The 14,634-nt window shown below is 47.1% G+C and overlaps 2 protein-coding genes across 2 annotated transcripts in view; one reads left to right on the top strand and one right to left on the bottom strand.

Moving 5' to 3' along the window:
• Positions 1–10,309, bottom strand: part of Mga (MAX dimerization protein MGA) — a 79,236-nt gene extending 68,927 nt beyond the window's left edge. Inside the window, exon 1 of the mRNA XM_042687872.1 lies at positions 10,287–10,309. The gene's annotated coding sequence lies outside the window, so the exon portion shown is untranslated. The remainder of the gene's footprint in view (positions 1–10,286) is intronic.
• Positions 1–14,634, top strand: part of Ehd4 (EH domain containing 4) — a 738,029-nt gene that overhangs the window by 238,494 nt on the left and 484,901 nt on the right. The window lies entirely within an intron of this gene.

Here is a 14,634-nt window from a genome sequence, read left to right as displayed (position 1 = left end):
AGAATGAGAGCCTACACACTGGGGCAAGACCTTTGCACTTCAATAAAGACACAGAAAATGTAGTGAAACCAATCACCTAAAAATACTAGAACACCTGATGGCAAAGGAATGGGCAGGTCAAGCTACGTAGTTTAAGGTGGGCTCTAGACATAGCAGACACAAAGAGGACAAAAAGAGAGAAACTTGTGTCTAAAAAGTAAACCAAGTCAGACTGTAGTGGATCATGAGATCTGAAGATCCTGGTTTGAAGCCAGCCTGAGCTGGCTCCAATAAACCACTTAAAAAAAAAAAAAAAAAAAAAAAAAAAAAAAAAAAGCTAGAAGGAGAGCTATGTCTCAAGTGGTAGAGTGCTCACCTTGAGGAAAAAAAGCTCAGGGACAACACCTGGCCCAGAGTTTAAGCACCAGGACAACAATAAATAAATTTTAAAAAAACAGGTCTGATTTTAAGTTATCAACTAAAATCAACAGATTTTATAAACTTTATCCTTACCGAAACTGTTAGTTATGATCTAACCACTGGAGGGCAGGGAATAACTGTTACAAGAAAAGGAAAAGGTATATTTTTCATAATTTAGACAATATTGTAATAGCTTCTATAATCAAAGTCCTGTTGATAAGACAACATATTTAATATAGTGAGTGCATTACCTCTATAGAAACAGAAAAAAAATAACATTTTTAGACTAATTGGCTAGTCATTTCTGTACTATGCCAACTCAACATGATAAACTGGGATACTTTCCCCAAAGACTCGTACCTTCAATTAATCACGGAAAAAGCCAGAAATGGAGCTGTGGCTCAAGTGGTAGAGCCCTAGCCTTGACCAAAAGCAGCTCAGAACAGTGCCCAGGCCCTGAATTCAAGCCCCAGGACCAGTCTAATAAATACAGTCATCCCTGGCTATATTACAGTTCACTTATTACAGCTTCACTGTATCGCAGGTTTTTTGTGGGTTTGTTTTTGTTTTTTTTTTGTCGGTTGTGAGGCCTGAACTCTGGGTCTGGGCGCTGTCCCTTAGCTCTTCAGCTGAAGGCCAGCATTCTACCACTTGAGCCACAGCGCCACTTCCGGCTTTTTCTGCTTATGTGGTGCTAAGGAACTGAACCTAGGGCCTCATGCATGCAAGGCAAGCGCTCTACCACTGAGCCACCTTCCCAGCCCCTATATCACAGGTTTTGTGGGGGTTTTTTTGGTCGGTCGTGGGGCCTGAACTCTGGACCTGTGTGTTGTCCCTCAGCTCTTCAGATCAAGGCTAGTAGTCTACCACTTGAGCCACAGTACCACTTCCAGTTTCCTGGTAGTTAACTGGAGATGAATCTCACAGACTTTCCTGCCTGGGCTGGCTTTGAACCACAATCCTGGCACCCAGCTTTTATCACAGGTTAAAAAAAATATATATATATATATATGACATATATATATATGTCAATTCTCACCTATCACAGAGTTACGTTTCAGAGACTCCCATGATAGTTGAAAATCCACAAAGTAGCAGTAAGTGAACCACTATATAGCTAGATAACTAACACTGCTACTTCACAGATTTGCACCTATCGCTGGGGAGGGGCTTGGATAGGGTGGTCTCTGAAATGTAACTCCCACAGGTGAGGGATCATTGTAAATAAATAGACATTATTTGTGACTTGATTCTGCTTTTCCAGCAGAGGGCTCAAAGGATGGCATTTTCACGGTTCTGTGAAGAAATGTACCTTCTTTAGCACATTAGCTAAAGACTTTCTTAAAGAGAGGAAAAGGAAAGCATACCCTCTCAAAAATAAAAATAAAAAAAGCACTCCATAGGTATAAGATCCATACAAAGGTGACCAAATGAAAACAAGCAAGATTCAACATAACAGTATTTCACCAAATGGAAAAGCAATACTGATTTTTTTTTTTTTGGGGTCCGGTTGTGGGGCCTGAACTCTGGACCTGGGCGCTGTTCCTCAGCTCTTCAGCTCAAGGCTAGCGCTCTACCACTTGAGCCACAGCACCAATTCCAGCTTTTTGCTTATGTGGTGCTGAGGAATCGAACCCAGGGCCTCATGCATGCAAGGCAAGTACTCTACCACTGAGCCATCTTCCCAGCCTCAGCAATACTGATTTTAAAGACTGAAGATTATTCAAACAACCTGAGTGCACTGCAAATTATCTGCATATAAATTTTAAATTATAAACATTATACACAGGCAATATTTTCATTGCACTCAACATTCTCTAGGTTATCTATCCTATTAGATTACCCATATGAAAATAAAGATATGATCACTTAATTTGTTAAGCACCAATTCTGTGCTAGACAGTAAACCACGGCCAAGTAATTTTTTTTTTTTGGGGGTCCGGTAGTAGGGCCTGAACTTTGGGCCTGGGCGCTGTCCCTCAGCTCTTCAGCTCAAGGCTAGCACTCTACCACTTGAGCCACAGCGTCACTTCCGGCTTTTTTCTTTCATGCCTGTAACTGAGCTACTCAGGAGGCTGAGATCTGAAGATCTCGGTTCAAAACCAACCTGGACAGGGAAATCCAAGAGACTCTTTTTTTTTTTTTTTTTGTCGGCCATGGGGCTTGAACTCTGGGCCTGGGCGCTGTCCCTCAGCTCTTCAGCTCAAGGCGAGCGCTCTACCACTTGAGCTACAGCGCCACTTCCGGTTTTTCTGGTGGTTTATTGGAGATAAGAGTCTCACGGTCTCTCCTGCCTGGGCTGGCTTTGAACCTTGATCCTCAGATCTCAGCCTCCTGAGTAGCTAGGATTACAGGCGTGAGCCACCAGCGCTTGGCTCCAAGAGACTCTTATCTCTAATTAACTACCAAAAAGTCTGAAGTGGGGCTGTGGCTCAAATGGTAGAATGCTAGTCTTGAGCAAAAAAGTTTAGGGACAGGGCTGGGAAGGTGGCTCAGCGGTAGAGCACTTGCCTTGCATGCATGAGGCCCTGGGTTCGATTCCTCAGCACCACATAAGCAAAAAGCAAAAAGCTGGAAGTGGTGCTATGGCTCAAGTGGTAGAGCACTAGTCTTGAGCTGAAGAGCTGAGGGACAGTGCAGAGGCCCAGAGTTCAGGCCCCACGACCAGACCCCCCCCCAAAAAAAAAAAAAAAAAAGATTTAGGGACAGTGTCCAGGCCCAAAGTTTAAGCCTCAGGACTAGCACCAAAAAAATAAAAAAGGCAGAACTGGAGGTATGACTGGAATGTTGCTCAGCAACAAAGGCAACTGAGAGCTCAGAAGCCATGAGTTCAAGTCCCAGTGTGTACACACACACACAGAAAAAGTTTGAGATTCACCCATCAAAACAAAAAGTTTGGGAATGGTGGCTGGCATCAGTAATACTACCTAAAGCAAGAAGCACAAATAGGAAGATTGTGGCTCAGGCCAACCCAGGCAAAAAAGACACAATCTCAAAAATAACCAGAACAAGCCAGGCACCAGTGGCTCATGCCTGTAATCCTAGATACCCAGGAGGCTGAGATCAGAGGATTGTGGTTCAAAGCCAGTCCAAGCAGGAAAGTCTGTGAGACTTGAGGTGAACAGCTGAAGGACAGTGCCCAGCCCCAGAGTTCAAGCCCCATGACCAAATAATAATAATAATAATAATAGTTGTTGTTGTTGTTGTTGTTGTTTGGTTGGTCGTGGGGCTTGAACTCTGGGCCTGAGTGTTTTCCCTCAGCTCTTCAGCTCAAGGCGAGCACTCTACCACTTGAGCTACAGCGCCACTTCCGGTTTTCTGGTGGCTTATTGGAGATAGGAGTCTCACAGTCTCTCCTGCCCGGGCTGGCTTTGAACCGCGATCCTCAGATCTCAGCCTCCTGAATAGCTAGGAATACAGGCGTGAGCCACCAGCGCCCAGCCTAGTAGTAGTAGTAGTAGTAGTAGTAGTAGTAGTAGTAGTAGTAGTAGTAGCAGCAGCAGTAATAACCAGAACAAAAAAGACTGGGGCCCTGACTCAACCAGTAGAAGGTCTGGATAGCAAACATAAAATCATTGAGCTCAAGTACCAATACAAAACAACAACAGACAGACAGAGAACCATCAGAATGGAACCATGATATGGTTAACAAAATGCCTATTGGTCAGAAGTGGCGCTGTGGCTCAAGTGGTAGAGTGATCACCTTGAACTGAAGAGTTCAGGGACAGTGCCCAGGCCCAGAGTTCAAGCCCCATGACCCAAAACAAAACAAAAAAAAAAAGCAAGAAAGAAAAAAAATGCCTATTGGTGAAGATAAAGAGGTTGAAGCTGGGTACCAGTAGCTCATGCCTATAATCCTAGCTACTCAGGAGGCTGATATCTGAGGATCATGGTTCAAAACAAACCGAGGCAGACAAGTCTGTAAGACACTTATCACCAATAAACTATTCTGAAAAAGCCAGAAGTGTGTTTCTAGTAGTAGAGTGCTAACCTTGAGCAAAAAAGTAGCCCAGGTCCTGAGTTCAAGCCCCAGGCCTGGCAAAACAAAAAAGAGACTGGATACTGTCAAAATAGGTTATTTGCAATTATGAAAACAGAACACTGAAACCTCAGCAGGGCCGGAGGAGCAAGGGCCTGTGACAGAAGAGATACGATTGACTAGAATACAGCCTAGTCAATGAAATCCCCACCCCCACCCCCATAGTGACACTCATCTCCAGTTAACTACTAGAACACAGGAAGTGGTGCCGTGGCTTCGAGTGAAAAAGCTCGGAGACAGCGCCCAGGCCCACAACCAGGAGAAGGAAAAAAAGGGGGTGGGGGGGGATGCAAATACAAGATTTGCGAGTCAAGCAAAAACTGCTGAAAATAGGTAAGACCACACATAAGTCAGAACCTAAGCAGGGGTGTCAGTAAAGTCCTCGATAGTACAGCACTTTGTGCTTACTGACATGTGCTTACTAAGATTCAATTCCTTTTTAATCCTGTTAGTTCTTCAACTATATATATTTTCAAGGCGTCATGTGCAAGACGCGTGAGGCCTTAGCTTTTGTTTCTTTCACAGGTCCCCAACACCCCTGCAATACCCACATATGATAGGCAGTAAATACAGGCTCACATCTGAATGACAAAATAATCATCCATACTTAGGGCTCACAGACTGAAATCCTCACCCCCACAGTTCGCACCATTAAACCTCCTTCCACAAAACAATTTAAAGGACATTCCTGGGGTGAGTACTGCTGAGTCTACTGGATTTATTACATCAGGTTCCTCCTCTAGCAAAGAGCTCAAAGTACACATATAATGCTAAAATAGAATTCTTGACTACTGAGAAGGTAGGTGGCAAAGTGGGCAAGTAAAGGAAGAACCTATTATAATAGCTTGCCTCCAAACAATAAGCATTATACAACCGTGAAGTTTAAAACACTCCTAACGTATCTGAACTAAGATACATTTTTTTTTTTTTTTGGATCCGGTCGTGGGGCCTGAACTCTGGGCCTGGGCGCTGTCCCTCAGCTCTTCAGCTCAAGACTAGTGCTCTACCACTTGAGCCACAGCGCCACTTCCGGTTTTCTGGTGGTTTATTGGAGATAGGAGTCTCACGGTCTCTCCTGCCCGGGCTGGCTTTGAACCGTGATCCTCAGATCTCAGCCTCCTGAGTAGCTAGGATTACAGGCGTGAGCCACCAGCGCCCGGCAGTTCTGAGGAAATTCTATGCAGTGAGGGATCAATACATTTGGAAATTAGGAAACCTACAGAGCAAATGTAAAGTGACTCTGAAGACTTACCAATTTTTTTGTTGGTGTTGGTCATGGGGTGTGAACTCGGGATCTGGTTCCTGTCCCTGAACTCTTTTTTGCTCAACGCTAGTGCTCTACCTCTTGGAGCATAACTCCACTTCTAGTTTTCTGGTGGTTAACTGAAGGTAAGAGTCTCATGGAACTTTCCTGCCTGGGCTGGCTTTGAAGTGTGATCCTCAGATCTTAGACTCCTATAGCTAGGATTACAGGTGTGAGCCACCAGTGCCCAGAAAATTATCAGTTTTTTTGGTTGTTGTGGTTTTGTTTTGTTGTTGATCATGGGGCTTGAACTCTGGGCTTGGGCACTGTCCCTGTGCTCTTCAGCTCAAGGTGAGCGAGCGCTCTACTGCTTGAGCCACAGTGCCACTTCTGGTTTTCTAGTGGTTTATTGGAGATAAGAGTCTCACAGACTTTCCTGCCTGGGCTGGCTTTGAACCTCGATCCTCACAGCCTCCTGAGTAGCTAGGATTACAGGCGTGAGCCACTAGCGCCCAGCTAAATTACCCTAAACAGGTTGCTATCACTCACTCAGAATCATGGAACCAAGGCAAGCACTCTATCACTGAGCCACCTCCCCAGCCTCATGGAACCAATAAAAACAAGTACAACTGCGCACCAAAAAAGACTTATACTCAACAAGAGAAAGAAAAAAGGGGGGGCGGGCACTGGTGGGGCACTGCTACTCAGGAGGCTCTCAAGATCAAGGTTCAAAGCCAACCTGGACAGAAAAGGTCATGGGAATCTTATCTCCAATTTACCAGTGAAAAAGTAAAAGTAGGGCTGGGAAGGTGGCTCAGTGGTAGAGTGCTTGCCCTGCATGCATGAGGCCCTGGGTTCGATTCCTCAGTACCACATAAGCAGAAAAAGCAGGAGAAAAAATGCAGCCGGGCGCCGGTGGCTCAAGCCTGCCATCCAAGCTACTCAGGAAGCTGAGATCTGAGGATCGCGGTTGAAAGCCAGCCCGGGCAGGAAAGTCTGTGGAACTCTTATCTCCAATAAACTACCGGAAAACCAGAAGTAGGGGGCTGGGAAGGTGGCTCAGTGGTAGAGCGCTTGCCTTGCATGCATGAAGCCCTAGGTTCGACTCCTCAGCACCACATAAGCAAAAAGAAAAAAGCCGGAAGTGGCACTGTGGCTCAAGTGGTAGAACGCTAGCTTTGAGCTGAAGAGCTGAGGGACAGCGCCCAGGCCCAGAGTTCAGGCCCCACAACTGGATCCAAAAAAAAGAAAAGAAAAGAAAAGAAAACCAGAAGTGGCACTGTAGTTCAAGTGGTAGAGTGCTCGCCTTGAGCTGAAGAGCTTAGGAACAGCACTCAGGCCCAGAGTTCAAGCCCCACGACCGACCAAAAAAAAAAAAATTAAAAATAAAAAAAAAAAGCCAAGTGTTTGTGACTCACACCTGGAATCCTAGCTACAGGAGTCTGAGATCTGAGGATCATACTTCAAAGACAGCCCAATGCAAATGCCAGATATTATCATTACATCTATGCCTATATGTAGACTGGTTTTATATTGTTTATAGTGAAAATTACTATGCTGTGTGTGTGTGTGTGTGTGTGTGTGTGTGTGTGTGCGCGTGCCAGTCCTTGGGCTTGAACTTAGGGCCTGGACACTATCCCTGAGCTTCTTTTACTTAAGACTAGCACTCTAATACTTGAGTCATAGCAACACTTCCACCTTTTTCTGTTTATGTGGTACTCAGAAAACTGAACCCAGGGCTTCATGCATGCTAAGTAAACTCTACTACTAAGCCACATTCCCAGATTTATTGGTTTTTATTTATTTGTGATTACTTATTCATATTTTCCCTAAATATTGGATATTAAGATCATTAACCCAATTATTTTTCCAGTTTGTAAGACTTTGCTGCACTGTATCCTCTACACTTGAAAAACTGGCTAGCACAAAGTAGGGTCTGTAATTATGCTAAATGAGTATCAAAAAAGCAAATCTGTCTTTTAACTTCATGGTGTTACTACCAATGAAAGAGCATATTATTAGTGCCCTGCACCGGTGGCTCATGTCTGTAATCCTAGTTACTCAGGAGGCTGAGATCTGAGGATTGCAGTTCAAAGCCAGCCCAGGCAAGAAAGTCAGTGAAACTCTTTTCTCCAATAAACCACGAGAAAACCGGAAATGGTTGTAGCTCAAGTGGTAAGAGTGTTAGCCTTGAGCCTTGAGCTGAGGAACAGTGCTTAGGCCCAGAGTTCAAGCCCCATGACCGACAAAAAAAAAAAAAGAGCATATTATGTAATAACTATCAATCTTTGCTTTTATGCTATCTGCTCTTGTGGCTATGCTTCAAACAGCTAGGACAACTGGACAACTGTTCACTCGTTTTTTTATATATATTCACTAGAACCTCCTCCCACTTTTCTCTTTCAAATATTTTCCTACTTCACAATCACATTCTTCAAAATGGGTTTTATAATCACTCAGGTATTTAAAAGGAACCTTCATTAGGCAAAATTATCAACCATATAACTTACTGCAAATCATTACCTCTCTTGCTATATTCTCTCCTTTTGCTCTTTGGCAAAATGGAATAGTACTTCCTCATAGATTTGCAAAGAAAACTAAGTTACTTAAGAAATATACAGGAGCCGGGCGCTGGTGGCTCACGCCTGTAATCCTAGCTACTCAGGAGGCTGAGATCTGAGGATCGTGGTTCAAAGCCAGCCGGGGCAGGAGAGACCGTGAGACTCCTATCTCCAATAAAGCACCAGAAAACCGGAAGTGGCGCTGTAGCTCAAGTGGTAGAGCGCTCGCCTTGAGCTGAAGAGCTGAGGGACAGCGCCCAGGCCCAGAGTTCAAGCCCCACGACTGACAAAAAAAAAAAAAAAAAAGAAATATATAGGAGAACTGAGCATACATGGAGATCAGACGTGGTGGTGTAATTCTAGCAGTGTGGAAGCTGATGCAGGGAAAAATACAGTTTGAGGCACACCTGGACTGCAATGAGAGCATGTCTAAAAGGACTCATGAGGTGATAGATGTACCTCAATGGCAGAGCACTTGTCCAACATGGGCCAGACCCTGCCATTCCATCCCTAGCACTACCAAAACAGAAAACATATAGATGTTGACTGCTGTTATGATGACTCAATAGATGTTTTCCAGATTCAGATCCCACAAAATTCAAAGGCTCTGAGCGGTAAACCAATGCGTGCTACAAAATAGAAAGGGTGTAATGCGATGAATTTCGAAGGTAAAGAAGACCAGGCCCAGTATGCTTGAGGCCCTGGGGCCAACTGCAAGCGCCAGAAAACACAGGGGTATGCATCGATAATGACATATAATGGATGTATGCTCCATTTTCACAGGCCTGGGCCCTTGCTAAACTGAAGAACTAGAGCTGAAAGCAGAAACCATGAAAAACACAAAGAAAAAGAAAAAAAAAGGAAAGAAAAAGAAGTGGAGGGCTGAAGGCCTGGCTGGTGTTTCAGCGCCTGCAAGGGCAAACCCCAGTACCACCAACAAAGCAAGATGTCTGGGTCCTCGTAGTCAGCCTTATGGGTTATCTACCGTGCACAAAAGGAATCGGGGTAAAGATGGAGAATGTCCAGACTATTTGTGACAAATTACCTAGAACCCTGGAATGACTGGGGAAGCAATCGCTGAGGGAGGAGGGTGATAGAGTCTATGGGGGGGAAGGGGGGGGGGGACGGTGCCCATAATAACCGGTGGAAACTTGTTTGCAATCCAGAGCCTCACACGTTCTAGGCCAGCATTTCACCCCTGAGCTAGGCCCTCAGCCCAGCATTATTTTTGTCATCTCCGTGTAACTGGGGCCCGATGATGACAGCCCAGACGGGAAGCCGGGAGCGGGGGCGAGCACTCCGACGGTCCCGACAAAGCTAGCCTGAGGCCTGCGCCGCCCCCCACGGCCCCGCCCCACCCCGGTCGCGCGGCTCCGCGATCCCGCCTCCCCTCCCACCACTCCACCCGGCCTCTCCCCGACGCTCGCCACGCTTCGAGCGAGGAGGAGGAGGAGGAGGAGGAGGAGGAGAAGCGGGCCGACCGTCCGCCACAGACGCCCGAAACCCCCCGCCGCCGCCGCCGCCGCCGCCACGGGCGGGCACGTGACTCCCCACACCTCCCCGCCCCCCGTCCCCGCGCCAGCAGCACGCGCTGCCAACCTCGTCATGTGACCTTCACGCGGCCCCAGCGCTGCCCCTGCCCGGCGACTCGTTCCAGCAGCCATTTTGCCGAGGACTTGTCGTCCGTGCTCGCCGCGGAGCCGGACACCGGGGAAAGCCGCGGCCAGGTTTTACAGGCCGCACACGCGCGTCGAAAAAAAGCGCTCAGACCTTTTTGAGGGCTGGGGCGAAAGTCGCTGTACACGTCGCACCCCAGGGCGCCGGGGAGAAGCGGTCGGTGCGCCTCGCCCTGCGATTGGCTGCGGCGCGCACGTGACGCTCGCAGTCCCCCCCCCCCTCCCGCCTCGCCGTTTCACCACCACCCCCCCCCACCTCCGGCCCGTGAAAACATCCACGACAGACTCTTAACACCTCGCGCCGGTGACACGCCAGCGGGCGCGTGGGGACGGACGGAGCGCGTGTCAAGTGAAGCGCCTGCGTATACCTGCCGGAGCTGACGGGATTCGGCCCACGCGCCGCGCCGCTCCGCGCCGGGGTCCGGGAGGCCTCGCGCTGCCGGACCACCTGCCTCGTCATTGGCTACCAGGCGCGGTCACGTGAGGCTCGGAGGCCCCGCCCACCGCCGCTCATCGCCTGGCACCGTGCTCGAAGCGGCGCCGAAAGTCGTTCGCACGCGGAACGGGAGCGTGGTCGGAAGTTGTCTCCTTCCCGGCCCTCGCGGAGTTCCACCCGCGAAGGGGGGGGGGGGGCGGGAGGGTGGAGCGCAGGCAGCGGGGTCCCGAAACTAAGGGAGGTCGCGCCTACCGGCGTAACTTCGCGGGCCCCTCCGGGAGCCGGGGGGCCGTCGCCCCGGGGCGCTCCCCGGTGCACGCCGGGATGTGTCTGGCGCCCCTCACTGCGCTGCGGGGCACGCCGGGAAAAACACCGCTCCGGGTTTCCCGGGTCCCACCTCTGAGGCGCCCCCGGCCTCGGATTCGGGCCGTTACCGGCGCTCGGTCGCGCCCCCCCCTCACCCCCCGCTTGTCCCAGCTGTGTGGTCTTGGGGAAACGCCGCGCCTCTCCTCCCCCGAGCGAGCCCCGTGTCGGAGCCAGCTAGCCCGGGTGTTTACCTACAAGTACACGCCCAGCCTTCCACCGCGGGAAGGACTGCCGGCCGAGACGGACCGACCGCACACACGCCTCGATGGAGAGGGGAATAATACCTAGCGTTGCCTTAGAAGTAGACTAGACCGTCCTTGGTAGCCTTGTGGTATTGGTAGGGGGATGCAGGACTGGGGGCTCTCCAAAGAGGCCCAGGGCATGCCTGGCCACCGTTCTTGGTTTACCTAACGCAAGCTGCAGCGCTTTGGTATTGGGGAAACACCATCAGCTAACACTGAGAGGTCTTAGACCTGAAACTGGTGACCAGCACCAGTTCATTTTGTAGCATTCACACACACTTCCAAGCCAAAACCCAATGTTCTATTCCAAGGAAGCCCCTACTTCAAACAATTCACAGCTTCTCTGAACTCCCTTTCTCAGCCTTGATGTCAAAGTTCGATCACTTTTCAAAGGGATGATCAAACTGGAGATATTTGACTAGCACTCCAGGCACAAGGAAGCTCTTATTTGTAGATTAGAAACTACTAGAGATGATTGAAGTGGTAGAGGAGCAACAAGATGAGCAGGTATAGGCATCACAAAAAAAAAAATATATATATATAATGTTGCTAAGCTTACTTACAGTCTGGGATATATTTTTCTGGTTGCAAGCTACTTCATCAGGAAAGTTTTCTGTGTAGGAAATGAACAGAAAGAAAAATAAGCATCGTGAAAACATAGCCATGTCTATGTTAAATTTGAAGATTATAAAATATTCTAGCGTTATTTAGTACAATTTTTTTATTTTTACTATAAAAGTGATGTACAGAGGGGTTACTTTTACAAAGTCAGGTAAAGAGTACATTACATTTCTTTTCGGGCAATGTTACCCCTTCCCTCACTCTCTCCCAGGTTTTCCCTCCCTTTCCCACCCATAAGTTGTATAGTTCATTTTCAACAGTGTCCAGTGAGTACCATAACAGTAACTTAATCCTAGCATTAGCCCTGAGAGAAAGTTACTACAATAATATCACTAGTATCACCATCTTCTGAGTCAATCTTTTTTGAGGGGGAGGCTGTGGCGCTTGAACTCTGGGCCTGGGCACTGTCCCTCAGCTCTTCAGCTCAAGGCAAGTGCTCTACCGCTTGAGCCACAACACCACTTCCGGTTTTCTGTAGTTAATTGGAGATAAAAGTCTCACGGATTTTCCTACCTCGGTTAGCTTTGAACTGCGATCTCAGATATCAGCCTCCTGAGCAGGTAGGGTTCCAGGCGTGAGCCACCAGTGCCTGGTCTGAGTCAGTTTTAAGCGAGAATCTGAGGAAATGGTTTAACAAGTTGTCCAGACAATTTTGTGCCCAGCTAGGTTTGAGACCTATTGGTTGTAATGGAAAAAAGCTTTGAAGTCGGGAACTTCCAATTCTTTCACACACTGTGAAAAAGGTGTTTCACCTTTTTTAGCTTTAGTTCCTTTAAAAATTGGAGGTAGTCATAGCTCATTTTTGAATAGCTGTAGTGATTCTGGGTTAAAAGTAATTAGGACACCTGTCATAGTTCCAGCTACAGGCACTTTAGAAATGTGAATACAAGTTAGTCATAAAGGTGGCATTTGTACTCTGTACACTCTGACTCCTTTGCTCTCTAATCCACTGAGTATATATATAAACATATATATTTTTTTAACCAGGCTGGAGATTGAACTCAGAACCTCCCACTTGCTAGGCAACCACTGTCCCACTTGACTTCTAACTCCTTTTTGCATTGGCAATTTTCAAGGTAGTGTCTTATGCCCAGTCCAGCCTAGGCTTTCATCCTCAGCTCATGTTTTCCCTTGGGAGAACAGGCATATGCCACCATACCTAGCCATTGGGGGAGAAGTCTCACAAACTTTTATCCCAAACCGGTTTTGAACCTCAATCCCCTTGATGTCTACCTCCCCTGCAGCTATGATTACAAGTATAAACCACTATGCCCAGCTTTCCAATATAGCATATTCTGTGTGTGTGTGTGTGTGTGTGTGTGTGTGTGTGCGAACTGGGATCCTCAGATCTCAGCCTCCTTAGTAGCTAGGATTGAGCCACAGGCATGTAGCCCAATACAGCATATTCTTGAATCGTGTTTTTTTTCTTCACTATTCAGTTTCTCCCCTAGACAGTGCTAGAGTCACGCTAACAGAGTCTTCTTCGCAGATCTTGTTTAGACTCCCTGGTGAGGGGTGCCCATCTGCTGGGAGGCATCACATTATCGCCCACCTTCATGTCAGTTGGTTCTTCTTATATTAAAATGTGGAACTATGGAGTATAATAATGGAGTAAAACAATAAGACTTGGACAGGCTTAGAGGGTAGAAAGGGCACTGGTATGGGAGAATGATGCCTCATGAAGTTTCCCACTGTGGAGACAGTCTCAACTCATTTCCCTAGGCTAGCCTGACAATGGTTCCCTCTCAATGTCACTTTTCCAGTAGCCTAGGATGGCAGGTGCTCAGCACGGCACTCAGCTGTGAGTTGAGAGTCTCATAAGCTTTTCTACCCTGGCTAGCTTTGAACCTCAATCTTAAGGTCTACGTCCTGAGTAGCTAGGGTTATAGGCATGAGCTACTAATGCCATTTTTTCCACCAGTCCTGTGGCTTGAACTCAGGTCCTGGACATTGTCATTTCCTCAAGGATAGCACTCTACCACTTGAACCAGCTTTTTCTGTTTATGTGGTACTGAGGAATTGAACCCAGGGCTTCATGCATGCTAGGCAGGCACTCTACCACTAAGCCACATTCCCAGCCCACAAAATTATGTCAATATATGAAAATCCAACAATCATTTGCTATAGGAAATCATTAATTCTAGAATTTTTGGCAGATAGTTCATTGAGTACTGTAGAATATTAATTGTGGTCTTAGAAGTTAAGATCATTTATACTATTCTTAAATATTTCTGGTTCTCCCAAAAACATAGTATAATTTTTCTTCCTTGTGCCGCTAAAGTTAGGAGCAACTATATAAGTTGATAAATCCTTGCCGGGTGCTGGTGGCTCACGCCTGTAATCCTAGCTACTCAGGAGGCTGAGATCTGAGGATCACACCTCAAAGCCAGCCTGGGCAGGAAAGTCTGTGAAACTCTTATCTTCAATAAACCACCAGAAAACTGCAAGTGGTGTTGTAGCTCAAGTGGTAGAGTGCTATCCTTGAGCTGAAGAGCTGAGGGACAGTGCTCGGGCCCAGAGTTCAAGCCCCACGACTGACCAAAAAAAAAAAAAAAAGATAATAAATCCATCTCACTTCTTGGTAGAATTTTTCCAAAGGGGTGAGAAGTACAGGGATTGAACTTGGAACATTTATTTGCCAGCTAGATGTACCTAACCACTTGAGGCATGCTTCCATTTAACCCTTTTTGCTTTGGTTTTCAGATAGTTTCTTTTTTTTTTGGTGCCAATGTTGGGGTTTAAACTCAGGGTCTAGGCACCGTCCCTGAGCTGATTTAATTCGAGGCTAGTGTTCTACCATGTGAGCCACACCTCCACTTCCAGATTTTTTAAGTAGTTTACTGGAGAAAAAGTCTCATGGACTTTTCTATTTTTATTTCAAATCCTGATCCTCAGATCTCAGCCTCCTGAGTAGCTAGGATTACAGGCATGAGCCACCAGTGCCCAGCTTCAGACAGGTTCTTGAGATTTTGTCCAGACTGGCCTTGGACTAAAACCCTCCTATCTCTGCCTCCCAAGTATCTGGGATTGCAAATGTGAGCCATTGCATCA

The sequence above is a fragment of the Dipodomys spectabilis genome, unplaced genomic scaffold (genome assembly GCF_019054845.1).
Source record: "Dipodomys spectabilis isolate Male_0828 unplaced genomic scaffold, ASM1905484v1 ptg000108l, whole genome shotgun sequence".
Classification (NCBI taxonomy): domain Eukaryota; kingdom Metazoa; phylum Chordata; class Mammalia; order Rodentia; family Heteromyidae; genus Dipodomys; species Dipodomys spectabilis.
Note: the sequence above shows the minus strand (reverse complement) of the source record. Positions and strands in the feature narration are given on the sequence as shown.